The sequence below is a fragment of the Triticum urartu genome, chromosome 6 (assembly GCF_003073215.2).
Source record: "Triticum urartu cultivar G1812 chromosome 6, Tu2.1, whole genome shotgun sequence".
Taxonomy (NCBI): Eukaryota; Viridiplantae; Streptophyta; class Magnoliopsida; order Poales; family Poaceae; genus Triticum; species Triticum urartu.
In genome coordinates, this window is record NC_053027.1 from 440,388,534 (window position 1) to 440,402,153 (window position 13,620).

The window sequence follows — 13,620 nt, forward strand, 5'->3', positions numbered from 1 at the left end:
AGGTTGCGAAGGACACTGATTCTCTGATCTCTCTGGGTTGAGATGCCTTCATTGACCTTGGAGAGCCAGTCCCAGACCAGCTTAGATGTCTTCAAAGCACTCACACGGCCATACTGTCCTTTGGTCAGGTGACCACAGATGATATTCTTGGCAGTAGAGTCCAGTTGAACAAATTTCTTGACATCAGCAATAGTGACACCTTCTCCAGCCTTGGGAACGCCGTTTTCGACGACATACCATAGGTCGATATCAATGGCTTCAAGATGCATGCGCATCTTATTCTTCCAGTAGGGATATTCAGTTCCATCGAAGACAGGGCACGCAGCGGAGACTTTAATTATCCCTGCAGTCGACATAGCTAAAACTCCAGGTGGTTAAACCGAATCACACAGAATAAGGGAGCACCTTGCTCTGATACCAATTGAAAGTGTGTTATATCGACTAGAGGGGGGGTGAATAGGCGATTTTTATGAAAGTCTTCAAAACATGGAAGTTATGAAGACAAACGATAGAAATAAACCTATTACCATGCAGCGGAAGGTAGACTACACTAGGAAAGCCATATTCAAGTATTCAATGAAGTGAAAGCACAATGACTTAATAGCAGCAATGTAGTAAGGATCAGGTAGGAAGATATTATGAAGCCATAGAGAACATGCAGTCACTCAGTGAAGACAAAAGATAGTGCAAACATACAATGACTTCACAAGGAGCAACAGTAAGTAAAGGGAAGGGAAGATGAAACCAGTGACTCGTTGAAGACAATGATTTGTTGGACCAGTTCCAGTTGCTGTGACAACTGTACGTCTGGTTGGGCGGCTAGATATTTAAACCTTAGGACACACAGTCCCGGACACCCAGTCCTGAACACGCAGCTCAGGACACCCAGTCCTCACCGTATTCCCCTTGAGCTAAGGTCACACAGACCTCGCCCAATCACTTTGGTAAGTCTTCAAGGTAGACTCCCAAACCTGCACAGACTTCGTTCACCGGCAATCCACAATGTCTCTTGGATGCTCAGAACGCGACGCCTAACCGGCTGGAGGATGCACAGTCCTCAAGTGTAATAAGTCTTCAGATCACACAGACAAGAAGACTTAAGTGATGCCCAATTCTATCTGGCTCTGGGTGGTTAGGGATTTATCCTTGCAAGGAATTCTCTCTCAAAGGCTTCGAGGTGGCTTGCTCTCAAACGACAAAAGCCGTACTCTCAATCTGAGCAGCCAACCGTTTATGGTTGTGGGGGGTGGGCTATTTATAGCCACTTGGCAACCCGACCTGATTTGTCCGAAATGACCCTGGGTCACTAAGGAACTGACACGTGTTCCAATGGTCAGATTTCAAACTCACACATCAACTTTACTTGGGCTACAAGCAAAGCTGACTTGTCCGACTCTGGACAAGATTCGCTCTCATAGTCTTCACTCGAAGACATAGGTTTTTGGTTAGGCATCACTTCAGTCAGTCTGACTGGTTCTCTTGGACCCCACTTAACAGTATGGTGGTTCCTATGACTCAACACAAAAGAAAAAGAACTACGAAAGATCTAAGTCTACGAGCTCCATAGGCTTCATGTGGTGTCTTCTCTTGTCATAGTCTTCAATGTGAATATCTTCATATACCACCTTTGACTTCAATGTCTTCATACATTTTTAGGGGTCATCTCTGGTAGGAAAACTGAATCAATGAGGGACTTCTACCTGTGTTATCCTGCAATTCTCACAAACACATTAGTCCCTCAACTAGGTTTGTCGTCAATACTCCAAAACCAACTAGGGGTGGCACTAGATGCACTTACACACTCCTTCACTCGTCCTCCTCCAGGATTCTTCTCAACGGGGTGGTGGGGCCACCAATCATTCATGGATAGGGGTTGAGGCAAGGGGACCCACTGTCCCACTCCTCTTTGGCATCGCTATCGACCCCCTCCAACACATTCTCGAAGTGGCTGCAAGAAAGGGACTTCTCCACAAGATCAGGGGAAGGGGCACCGTAGTGAGAACTTCATTATATGCGGATGAAAAGGCGATGTTCATGGCACCCATCAAGAGAGATATTGATAACCTCTCTGGTATCCTCAAAGGCTTCGGTGAGGTCACGAGCCTCCCCACCAACTTCAACAAGAGCTCGATGGTTCCCACTGAATGTGCACACATCAACCTTGAGCATATCTTCCAAAGCTTACCGGCGGCAATAACCTCCTTTCCGATGAGGTACTTGGGGTTGCCCCTCTCTAGGTGGCAACTTAAAAGGTGGATTTAATATTCTTGGAGGACAAAGTGGCGGCCAAACTCACTCCTTGGGAGGGCAAGAACATCACCGCTATTGGGCGTACTACCCTAGTCAAAACTTCCCTCTCCTTGCAAGTGGTCTACTACATCACCCCATTGGTGGTCCCCCAAGCATCCTCCACACCACAAACAAACCTTTTATAAACCCCACCCATAATTTAAAACATTCATACAATCATCAGTTACTGTTGGGGAACGTAGCAGAAATTCAAAATTTTCTACGCATCACCAAGATCAATCTATGGAGCAATCTAGCAACGAGGGGAAAGAGAGTGCATCTACATACCCTTGTAGATCGCTAAGCGGAAGCGTTCAAGTGAACGAGGTTGATGGAGTCGTTCTCGTCGTGATCCAAATCATCGATGATCCTAGTGCCGAACGGACGACACCTCCGCGTTCAACACACGTACAGCCCGGTGACGTCTCCTACGCCTTGATCCAGCAAGGGGAGAAGGAGAGGTTGGGGAAGACTCCATCCAGAAGAAGCACGACGGCGTGGTGGTGGTGGAGGAGCGCGGGACTCCAGCAGGGCTTCGCCAAGCACTACGAGAGACGAGGAGGGAGAGGGGTAGGGCTGCGCCAACATGGAGATTGAATCGCGTGTTGGGCTGCCCCTTTGCCTCCACTATATATAGGGGGAGAGGGAGGGCTGCGCCCCCACCTAGGGTTCCCACCCCAAGGGGTGCGGCAGCCCTAGATCCCATCTAGGGTGGCGGCCACAAGGGGGAGAGGGGGAGGCGCACCTAGGGTGGGCCTTAGGGCCCATCTGCCCTAGGGTTTGCCCCCTTCCCCTCTTGGAGGCGCCTTGGGCCTTGGTGGGAGGCGCCCCAGCCCACCTAGGGGCTGGTCCCTTCCCACTATTGGCCCATGTAGGCCTCCAGGGCTGGTGGCCCCACCTGGTGGACCCCTGGACCCCTCCGGTGGTCCCGGTACACTACCGGTGATGCCTGGAACACTTCCGGTGGCCAAAACCATACTTCCTATATATTAATCTTTACCTCCGAACCATTCTGGAACTCCTCATGACGTCCGGGATCTCATCCGGGACTCCGAACAATATTCGGTAACCGCGTACATACTTTCCCTATAACCCTAGCGTCATCGAACCTTAAGTGTGTAGACCCCACGGGTTCGGGAGTCATGCAGACATGGCCGAGACAACTCTCCGGTCAATAACCAACAGCGGGATCTGGATACCCATGTTGGCTCCCACATGCTCCATAATGATCTCATCGGATGAACCATGATGTCATGGATTTAATCAATCCCGTATACAATTCCCTTTGTCTAGCGGTACGATACTTGCCCGAGATTCGATCATCGGTATCCCGATACCTTGTTCAATCTCGTTACCGGCAAGTCTCTTTACTCGTTCCGTAACACATCATCCCGTGATCAACTCCTTGATCACATTGTGCACATTATGATGATGTCCTACCGAGTGGGCCCAGAGATACCTCTCCGTTTACACGGAGTGACAAATCCCAGTCTCGATTCGTGCCAACCCAACAGACACTTTCGGAGATACCTGTAGTGTACCTTTATAGCCACCCAGTTACGTTGTGACGTTTGGCACACCCAAAGCACTCCTACGGTATCCGGGAGTTGCACAATCTCATGGTCTAAGGAAATGATACTTGACATTAGAAAAGCTTTAGCATACGAACTACATGATCTTTGTGCTAGGCTTAGGATTGGGTCTTGTCCATCACATCATTCTCCTAATGATGTGATCCCGTTATCAATGACATCCAATGTCCATGGTCAGGAAACCGTAACCATCTATTGATCAACGAGCTAGTCAACTAGAGGCTTACTAGGGACATGGTGTTGTCTATGTATCCACACATGTATCTGAGTTTCCTATCAATACAATTCTAGCATGGATAATAAACGATTATCATGAACAATGAAATATAATAATAATAACTAAATTTATTATTGCCTCTAGGGCATATTTCCAACAGTCTCCCACTTGCACTAGAGTCAATAATCTAGTTCACATCGCCATGTGATTAACACTCACAGGTCACATCGCCATGTGACCAACATCCAAGAGTCTACTAGACTCAATGATCTAGTTCACATCACTATGTGATAAACACTCAAAGAGTTCTGGGTTTGATCATGTTATGCTTGTGAGAGAGGTTGTAGTCAACGGGTCTTGCCATATTCAGATCCCTATGTATTTCGCAAAACTTTATGTCATATCATAGATGCTGCTACCACGTTCCACTTGGAGCTATTCCAAATTATTGCTCCATTATACGTATCCGGTATCTCTACTCAGAGCTATCCAGATAGGTGTTAATCTTGCATCGACGTAACTCTTTACGTCGAACTCTTTATCACGTCCATAACCGAGAAACATTTCCTTATTCCTCTAAGGATAATTTTGACCGCTATCTGGTGATCCTGTCCTAGATCACCTTTGTACCCTCTTGCTAGACATGTGGCAAGGCACACATCAGGTGCGGTACTCAGCATGGCATACCGTATAGAGCCTATGACAAGAGCATAGGGGACGACCTTCGTCCTTCCTCTTTCTTCTGTCGTGGTCAAGCTTTGAGTCTTACTCAACTTCACACCTTACAACTCAGGTAAGAACCCCTTCTTTGACTGATCTATTTTGAACTCCTTCAAAAACATGTCAAGGTGTGCGTTCTTTGAAAGTATCATCAGGCGTCTTGATCTATCTCTATAGATCTTGATGCCCAGTATGTAAGCAGCTTTATCCAGGTCTCCCTTTGAAAAAATACTCTTCAAACAACCATTTATGCTTTCCAAAAATTCTACATTATTTCGGATCAACAATATGTCATCCACATATACTTATCAGAAATGTTGTAGTGCTCCCACTCACTTTCTTGTAAATACAAGTTTCTAGCAAACATTGTATAAACCTAAAAGCTTTGATCACTCCATCAAAGCATATATTCCAACTCCGAGATGCTTGCTCTAGTCCATAGAAGGATTGCTGGAGCCAGCATACCTTTTAGCATCCTTAGGATCGACAAAACCTTTTATTGTATCACATACAACTTTTTCTTACGAAAACTGGTAAGAAAACTTGTTTTGATATCCATCTGTCAGATTTCATAATCGAAAAATACAGCTAATGCTAACATGATTCCGACGGACTTAAGCATCGCTACAGGTGAGAAATTCTCATCGTAGTCAACTCCTTGAACTTGTGAAAATACTCTTTCCCACAAGTCGAGCTTCATAGACGGTAACATTACCGCCCACGTCCGTCTTCTTCTTAAAGATCCATTTATCTCAATGGCTCGTTGATCATCGGGCAAGTCCACCAAAGTCCATACTTTGTTCTGATACATGGATCCTATCTCGGATTTCATGGCTTCTAACCATTTGTCGGAATACGGGCCCACCATCGCTTCTCCATAGCTCGTAGGTTCATTGTTGTCTAACAACATGATATCTAAGACAGGATTACCGTACCACTCAGGAGTAGTACATATCCTTGTCGACCTATGAGGTTCGATAGCAACTTGATCCGAAGCTTCATGATCACTATCATTAGTTTCCTCTTCAACAGTCGTAGGTTCCACAGAAACATCTTTCTGTGTTGCACTACTCTCCGATTGAACTGAGGGTTCGACAACCTCATCAAGTTCTATCTTCCTCCCACTCAATTCTTTTGAGAGAAACTCCTTCGCGAGAAAGGACCCGTTCTTAGCGACAAACAATTTGCCCTCGGATCTGAGATAGAAGGTACACCCAACTGTCACCCTTGGGTATCCTATGAAGATGTGTTTGTCCGCTTTGGGTCCGAGCTTCTCCGGCTGAAGCCCTAAGCATCGCATCCCCAAACATTAAGAAACAACAACTTTGGTTTCTTGCCAAACCAATGTTCATATGATGCCGTCTCAACGGACTTAGATGGTGTCCTATCTAAAGTGAATGCAGCTGTCTCTAATGCATAACCTCAAAATGAAAACGGTAGATCGGTAAGAGACATCATAGATCACACCGTATCTCATAAGGTTCGATTACGATGTCCGGACACACCATTACCCTGTGGTGTTCCAGGTGGCTTCAACTGTGAAACAATTCCACAATGTCTTAAGTGATTGCCAAACTCATAACTCAGAAAATCCCCTTTTGGTCAGATCTTAGGAACATGATCTTTTGTTATGATGATTCTTAACTTCACTCTGAAATCGCTTGAACTTTTCAAACGTTTCAGACTTGTGCTTCATTAAGTAGATATACCTATATCTACCCAAATCATCAGTGAAGATGAGAAAATAGCGATATCCACCGCACGCTTCAATTCTCATTGGATCACACGCATCATCATGCATGATTTCCAACAAGTCACGTGCCCATTTCATTGTACCTGAAAACGGGGTCTTAGTCATCCTGCCCATGAGGCATGGCTCACATGTGTCAAGCGATTCAAAATCAAGTGACTCCAAACATCCATCGATATGGAGTTTCTTCATGCATCTTACGCCAATATGACCTAAGCGGCAGTGCCACAAGAAAGTGGTACTATCATTATTAACTCTACATCTTTTGGCGTGAACATGTGTATTACCACGACCGAGATTCAATGAACCATTCACATAGGGTGCATGACCATGAAAGGTATCATTCATGTAAACAGAATAACCATTATTCTCTAACTTAAATGAATGACCGTATTGCAATGAACATGATCTAATCATATTCATGCTCAACGTAGACACCTGATAACATTTATCTAGGTTCAATACTAATCCCGAAGGCAGATGGAGCGTGCGATGGTGATCTCATCAACTTTGGAAACACTTCCAACACACATCGTCATCTCGCCCTCAGCCAGTCTCCGTTTAGTCCGTAGCTTTTGCTTCAAGTCACCAATAATAGTAACTGAACCGGTATCCAATACCCAGGTGCTACCAGGAGTACTAGTGAGGTACACATTAATGACACGTATAAATTTTGTTGAAGTTGCCAGCCTTCTTATCTACCATGCATTTGGGGTAATCCCGCTACCAGTGACCGTTCCCTTTACAATAGAAGCACTTAGTCTCGGGTTTGGGTTCAACCTTGGGTTCCTTCACTGGAGCGGCAACTGGTTTGCCATCCATGAAGTTTCCCTTCTAGCCCTTGCCCTTCTTGAAACCAGTGGTCTTGTTAAACCATCAACACTTGATGCTCCTTCTTGATTTCTACCTTTTGCGGTCTTAAGCACCGCGAACAGCTCCGCGATCAACTCCATCCCTTGCATGTCATAGTTCATCACGAAGATCTAGTAGCTTAGTGATAGTGGCTAGAGAACTCTATCAATCACTATCTTATCTGGAAGTTTAACTCCCACTTGATTTAAGTGATTGTAGCACCCAGACATTCTGAGCACATGCTCACTAGCTGAGCTATTCTCCTCCATCTTGTTGGCAAAAGAACTTGTCAGAGGTCTCACACCTCTCAACACGGGCATGAGCCTGAAATCCCAATTTCAGCTCTTGGAACATCTCATATGTCTCATGTCGTTCAAAACGTCATTGGAATCCCGATTCTAAGCCGTAAAGTATGGTGCACTAAACTATCAAGTAGTCATCAGGACGTGTCTGTTAGGTGTTCATAACATCCACAGATGACGTTGTAGGGGTTTGCACATCGAGCGGTGCATCAAAGACGTAAGCCTTCTGTGTAGCAGTGAGGACACTCCTCGGACTACGGACCTAGTCCGCATCATTGCTTACAATATCTTTCAAATTGGTCTTTCTCTAGGAACGTATTGAAATAGGGAGCTACAACATGAGCTATTCATCTACAACATATTTGCAAAGACAATTTAGAGTATGTTCATGATAATTGAGTTCATCTAATCAAATTATTTAATGAACTCCCACTCAGATAGACATCCCTCTAGTCATCTAAGTGAAACATGATCCGAATCGACTAGGCCGTGTCCGATCATCACGTGAGACGGACTAGTCATCAACGGTGAACATCTCATGTTAATCGTATCTTCTATACGACTCATGTTCGACCTTTCGGTCTTCCATGTTCCGAGGCCATGTCTGTACATGCTAGGCTCGTCAAGTCAACCTAAGTGTATTGCGTGTGTAAATCTGGCTTACACCCGTTGTATTCGAACATTAGAATCTATCACACCCGATCATCACGTGGTGCTTCGAAACAACGAACCTTCGCAACGGTGCACAGTTAGGGGGAACACTTTCTTGAAATTATTGCGAGGGATCATCTTATTTAAGCTACCGTTGTTCTAAGCAAATAAGATGTAAAACATGATAAACATCACATGCAATCAAATAGTGACATGATATGGCCAATATCATTTGCTCCTTTTGATCTCCATCTTCGGGGCTCCATGATCATCGTTGTCACCGGCATGACACCATGATCTGCATCATCATGATCTCCATCATCGTGTCTTCTTGAAGTTGTCTCATCATCTATTACTTCTACTACTATGGCTAACGCTTTAGCAATGAAGTAAAGTAATTACATGACGTTTATGTTGACACGCAGGTCATAAATAAATTAAGACAACTCCTATGGCTCCTGCCGGTTGTCATACTCATCGACATGCAAGTCGTGAACATGCAAGTCGTGATTCCTATTACAAGAACATGATCAATCTCATACATCACATATATCATTCATCACATCCTTTTGGCCATATCACATCACATAGCATAGCTGCAAAAACAAGTTAGACGTCCTCTAATTGTTGTTGCAAGTTTTACGTGGCTGCTATAGTTTCTAGCAAGAACGTTTCTTACCTACGCAAAACCACAACGTGATATGCCAATTTCTATTTACCCTTCATAAGGACCCTTTTCCTCGAATCCGATCCGACTAAAGTGGGAGAGACAGACACCCGCTAGCCACCTTATGCAACTAGTGCATGTCAGTCGGTGGAACCAGTCTCACGTAAGCGTACGTGTAAGGTCGGTCCGGGCTTCATCCCACGATGCCGCCGAATCAAGATAAGACTAGTAACGGCAAGTAATTGACAATATCGACGCCCACAACTTTGTGTTCTACTCGTGCATAGAAACTACGCATAGACCTAGCTCATGATGCCACTGTTGGGGAACGTAGCAGAAATTCAAAATTTTCTACGCATCACCAAGATCTATCTATGGAGAATCTAGCAACGAGGGAAGGAGAGTGCATCTACATACCCTTGTAGATCGCTAGGAAGCGTTCAAGTGAACGGGGTTGATGGAGTCGTACTCGTCGGGAGTCGTACTCGTCGTGATCCAAATCACCGATGATCCTAGTGCCGAACGGACGGCACCTCCGCGTTCAACACACGTACAGCCCGGTGACGTCTCCTACGCCTTGATCCAGCAAGGGGAGAAGAAGAGGTTGGGGAAGACTCCATCCAGCAGCAGCACGACGGCGTGGTGGTGGTGGAGGAGCGCGGGACTCCAGCAGGGCTTCGCCAAGCACTACGAGAGACGAGGAGGGAGAGGGGTAGGGCTGCGCCAACAGGGAGATTGAATCGCGTGTTGGGCTGCCCCTTTGCCTCCACTATATATAGGGGGAGAGGGAGGGCTGCGCCCCCACCTAGGGTTCCCACCCCAAGGGGTGCGGCAGCCCTAGATCCCATCTAGGGTGGCGGCCACAAGGGGGAGAGGGGGAGGCGCACCTAGGGTGGGCCTTAGGGCCCATCTGCCCTAGGGTTTGCCCCCTTCCCCTCTTGGAGGTGCCTTGGGCCTTGGTGGGAGGCGCCCCAGCCCACCTAGGGGCTGGTCCCTTCCCACTATTGGCCCATGTAGGCCTTCGGGGCTGGTGGCCCCACCTGGTGGACCCCCGGACCCCTCCGGTGGTCCCGGTACACTACCGGTGATGACTGGAACACTTCCGGTGGCCAAAACCATACTTCCTATATATTAATCTTTACCTCCGGACCATTCCGGAACTCCTCGTGACGTCCGGGATCTCATCCGGGACTCCGAACAACATTCGGTAACCGTGTACATACTTTCCCTATAACCCTAGCGTCATCGAACCTTAAGTGTGTAGACCCTACGGGTTCGGGAGTCATGCAGACATGGCCGAGACAACTCTCCGGTCAATAACCAACAGCGGGATCTGGATACCCATGTTGGCTCCCACATCTTCCACGATGATCTCATCAGATGAACCACGATGTCAAGGATTTAATCAATCCCGTATACAATTCCCTTTGTCTAGCGGTATGATACTTGCCCGAGATTCGATCGTCGGTATCCCAATACCTTGTTCAATCTCGTTACCGGCAAGTCTCTTTACTCGTTCCGTAACACATCATCCTGTGATCAACTCCTTGATCACATTGTGCACATTATGATGATGTCCTACCGAGTGGGCCCAGAGATACCTCTCCGTTTACACGGAGTGACAAATCCCAGTCTCGATTCGTGCCAACCCAACAGACACTTTCGGAGATACCTGTAGTGTACCTTTATAGCCACCTAGTTACGTTGTGATGTTTGGCACACCCAAAGCACTCCTACGGTATCCGGGAGTTGCACAATCTCATGGTCTAAGGAAATGATACTTGACATTAGAAAAGCTTTAGCAAACAAACTACACAATCTTTGTGCTAGGCTTAGGATTGGGTCTTGTCCATCACATCATTCTCCTAATGATGTGATCCCGTTATCAACGACATCCAATGTCCATGGTCAGGAAACCGTAACCATCTATTGATCAACGAGCTAGTCAACTAGAGGCTTACTAGGGACATGGTGTTGTCTATGTATCCACACATGTATCTGAGTTTCCTATCAATACAATTCTAGCATGGATAATAAACGATTATCATGAACAATGAAATATAATAATAATAACTAATTTATTATTGCCTCTAGGGCATATTTCCAACAGTTACAACTTTAGCCATGCAGGGAGGAACACTATTAAGAAGCACACCATTGGACCTATTATCAGAACCAAACTTTGCAATCTCGTGGGCCACCCTATTAGCCCTTCTGTTAATCTTGGATAACTTGCAATTTATCATCATCTTAGAAATACGTCATCTTTAGATCAACTAGAGACCTGCCTAGCAAATCATTTTCAAGAAAAGAGGCCAAAAAAGAGCAATCAGTTTCCAAAATGATGGGTTTGTGTAGAGCAATACCAATGTACAGCCCTGCAAGGGTCATCTAAGTTTCACTTCATCCACACTACTGCACACCCTAATATAATACCATGACAAAATGATAACTTCTCCCGTATGGTTCCTGGCCACCACACCCACACTCGCAGCACTCATGGCCTCCACATAACTTGCTTCAACATTAATCCAAATGAACTCCGTAGCAGGAGGCCACCAAGTCACAAAATTCTCTTGCAAATCATTAGTAAAATTTAAACCATCCACACTCTCCTTACCTTTGTTGCTAATCTCCATCTTCATATTGGATTGACAGGACCGAGAAGGACGCCCAATAGTTTTGAATAGAACTAACAGATAGAGACAATTTCCTTTCACTCGCCAAAAATCAAATCATTCCTTAGTTGCCATGCCCTCCAAAACATGAATATAATTTACTCACGCACCAACGACCTTACTTGATCCAATAAAATAAGTAACCAATCCGGCTCAGAAATTTTGAAAAACTCTTCACTTGGTAAACTCCAAACCTTCCTTATCGCCATATAGAGCGCACGAGCCTTGGGACAACTCGCCAGAGCATGAAACACACATCATCTTCGATACTACAAATCGAGCACAAACAAATGGTAGTTTGGTTGTGTTTAACTCTCTTAACTTGAATAGCCAAACTGTCTATAGCATTATGTCATGCAAAATTATGATTTGTTGAGGGACCTTAGCCTTCTAAATAATATTTCATAGCCTCCTTTCCTCATTTACAGCACCACTGGAACTCCCTAAGTCAATCTTAGAGTCCTTTAGGTTCAGCGCCAGCCTATATGCACTTTTAACCGAGAACATACCGTTTTTCTCATAGTGCCGCCCGAAATCAAAATTTCCTCAGCATCATGGGGATAAAACAGATGCCTAATAAGATTTTCATCCCATCTTTCTAAGCCATTGATGAATAACTTAGACACGCATTTAACTTGAGCGGCCTTCCTTTGGTTAGGTACTGATAAGACAACCGGTGCTAAATGCAAAATTAATTGGGACATGGTTAAAAGGCCTTCCGAGAGGGGTGGCCTTGGAGTGATAAACACAACAAAATTCGCGAGATCCCTTAGATTAAGATGGCCTTGGTTTGAATGAAATGAGCCTTTAAGAATGTGGGTTGGCATGGGAAATGCATGCGACGAGATGGACCTCAATCTCTTCTACGCCTCCACAATTATTATAGTTGGCAATGGAGCAAAGACACCCTTTTGGGAGGCGCCATGGGTGCAAGATCAAAAACCAAAGGATATTGCACCTCTTATTTTTGCGGCATCCACAAGGAAGAATTGGAAGTTCAAGGACGCGCTCCACAATGAATCTTGGATTTCGAAGATTAAAATCTCCATAAACTTCACCATCAAGCACATAAGGCAATTCATAAACATGTGGACTCTTCTCCATGGATTGAACCTTGAAGAGCATGCCAAAGATGATATTGTTTGAAAGCACACGGAGAACGGCCACATAGTACCTGGCACAATTCATGGGGACTACCTTCTCGCGGATGCCGCACGCGGTGTGGAATGCTTGGGCACCGCCTAAAGTCAAGCTCTTTGCATGGCTAGCAATTCAAGAAATGATTTGGATGGCCAATAGATTTACTAAGCAGGGTTGGCCAAATTGCAATCTTTGCCCCTTTTGGAAGAGGGAGCAAGAATCTGGAGCTTACCTTTTCTACAAGTGTAGATTCACTCTCTGTCTTTGAAATTTGGTCAATGAGTGGCTACACCTTGAGCACATCGACACTTACTCATTGAACTTCAGCCATCGGTCAAAGATTGATGGATTAACCGTTCCGACAAAAGCGCCCCAAATTGTAAGGCTCGTGCGTCCCTTACCATGCTCATTTCTTGGTCTATTTGGAGTGAAAGAAATGCAAGAATATTTTGCAACAAGTCCTCTTCACCAACGATCTTGCTCAACAACATCAAACTTGAGGCTTCAATTTGGGTTGCCGCACGCCGAAAAAGCTGTGGACCATTATTTCGAGAGAGTAACAAATTTGTATTTTCGGTCTTGTAACACAAACACTCTACTTTCTCCTTAATTAACATACATGCGGCAAATCTTTTGCCCAGTTTCAAAATAAAGTGTAGTACAAGGTCAAGAGGTCGACAAGGTATAATCCCTGAACTTCCATTGCTGATCGGAAACACCTGACTAAAGAACTGTTAGCACGCAAAGCCGCCTTGATTGTCT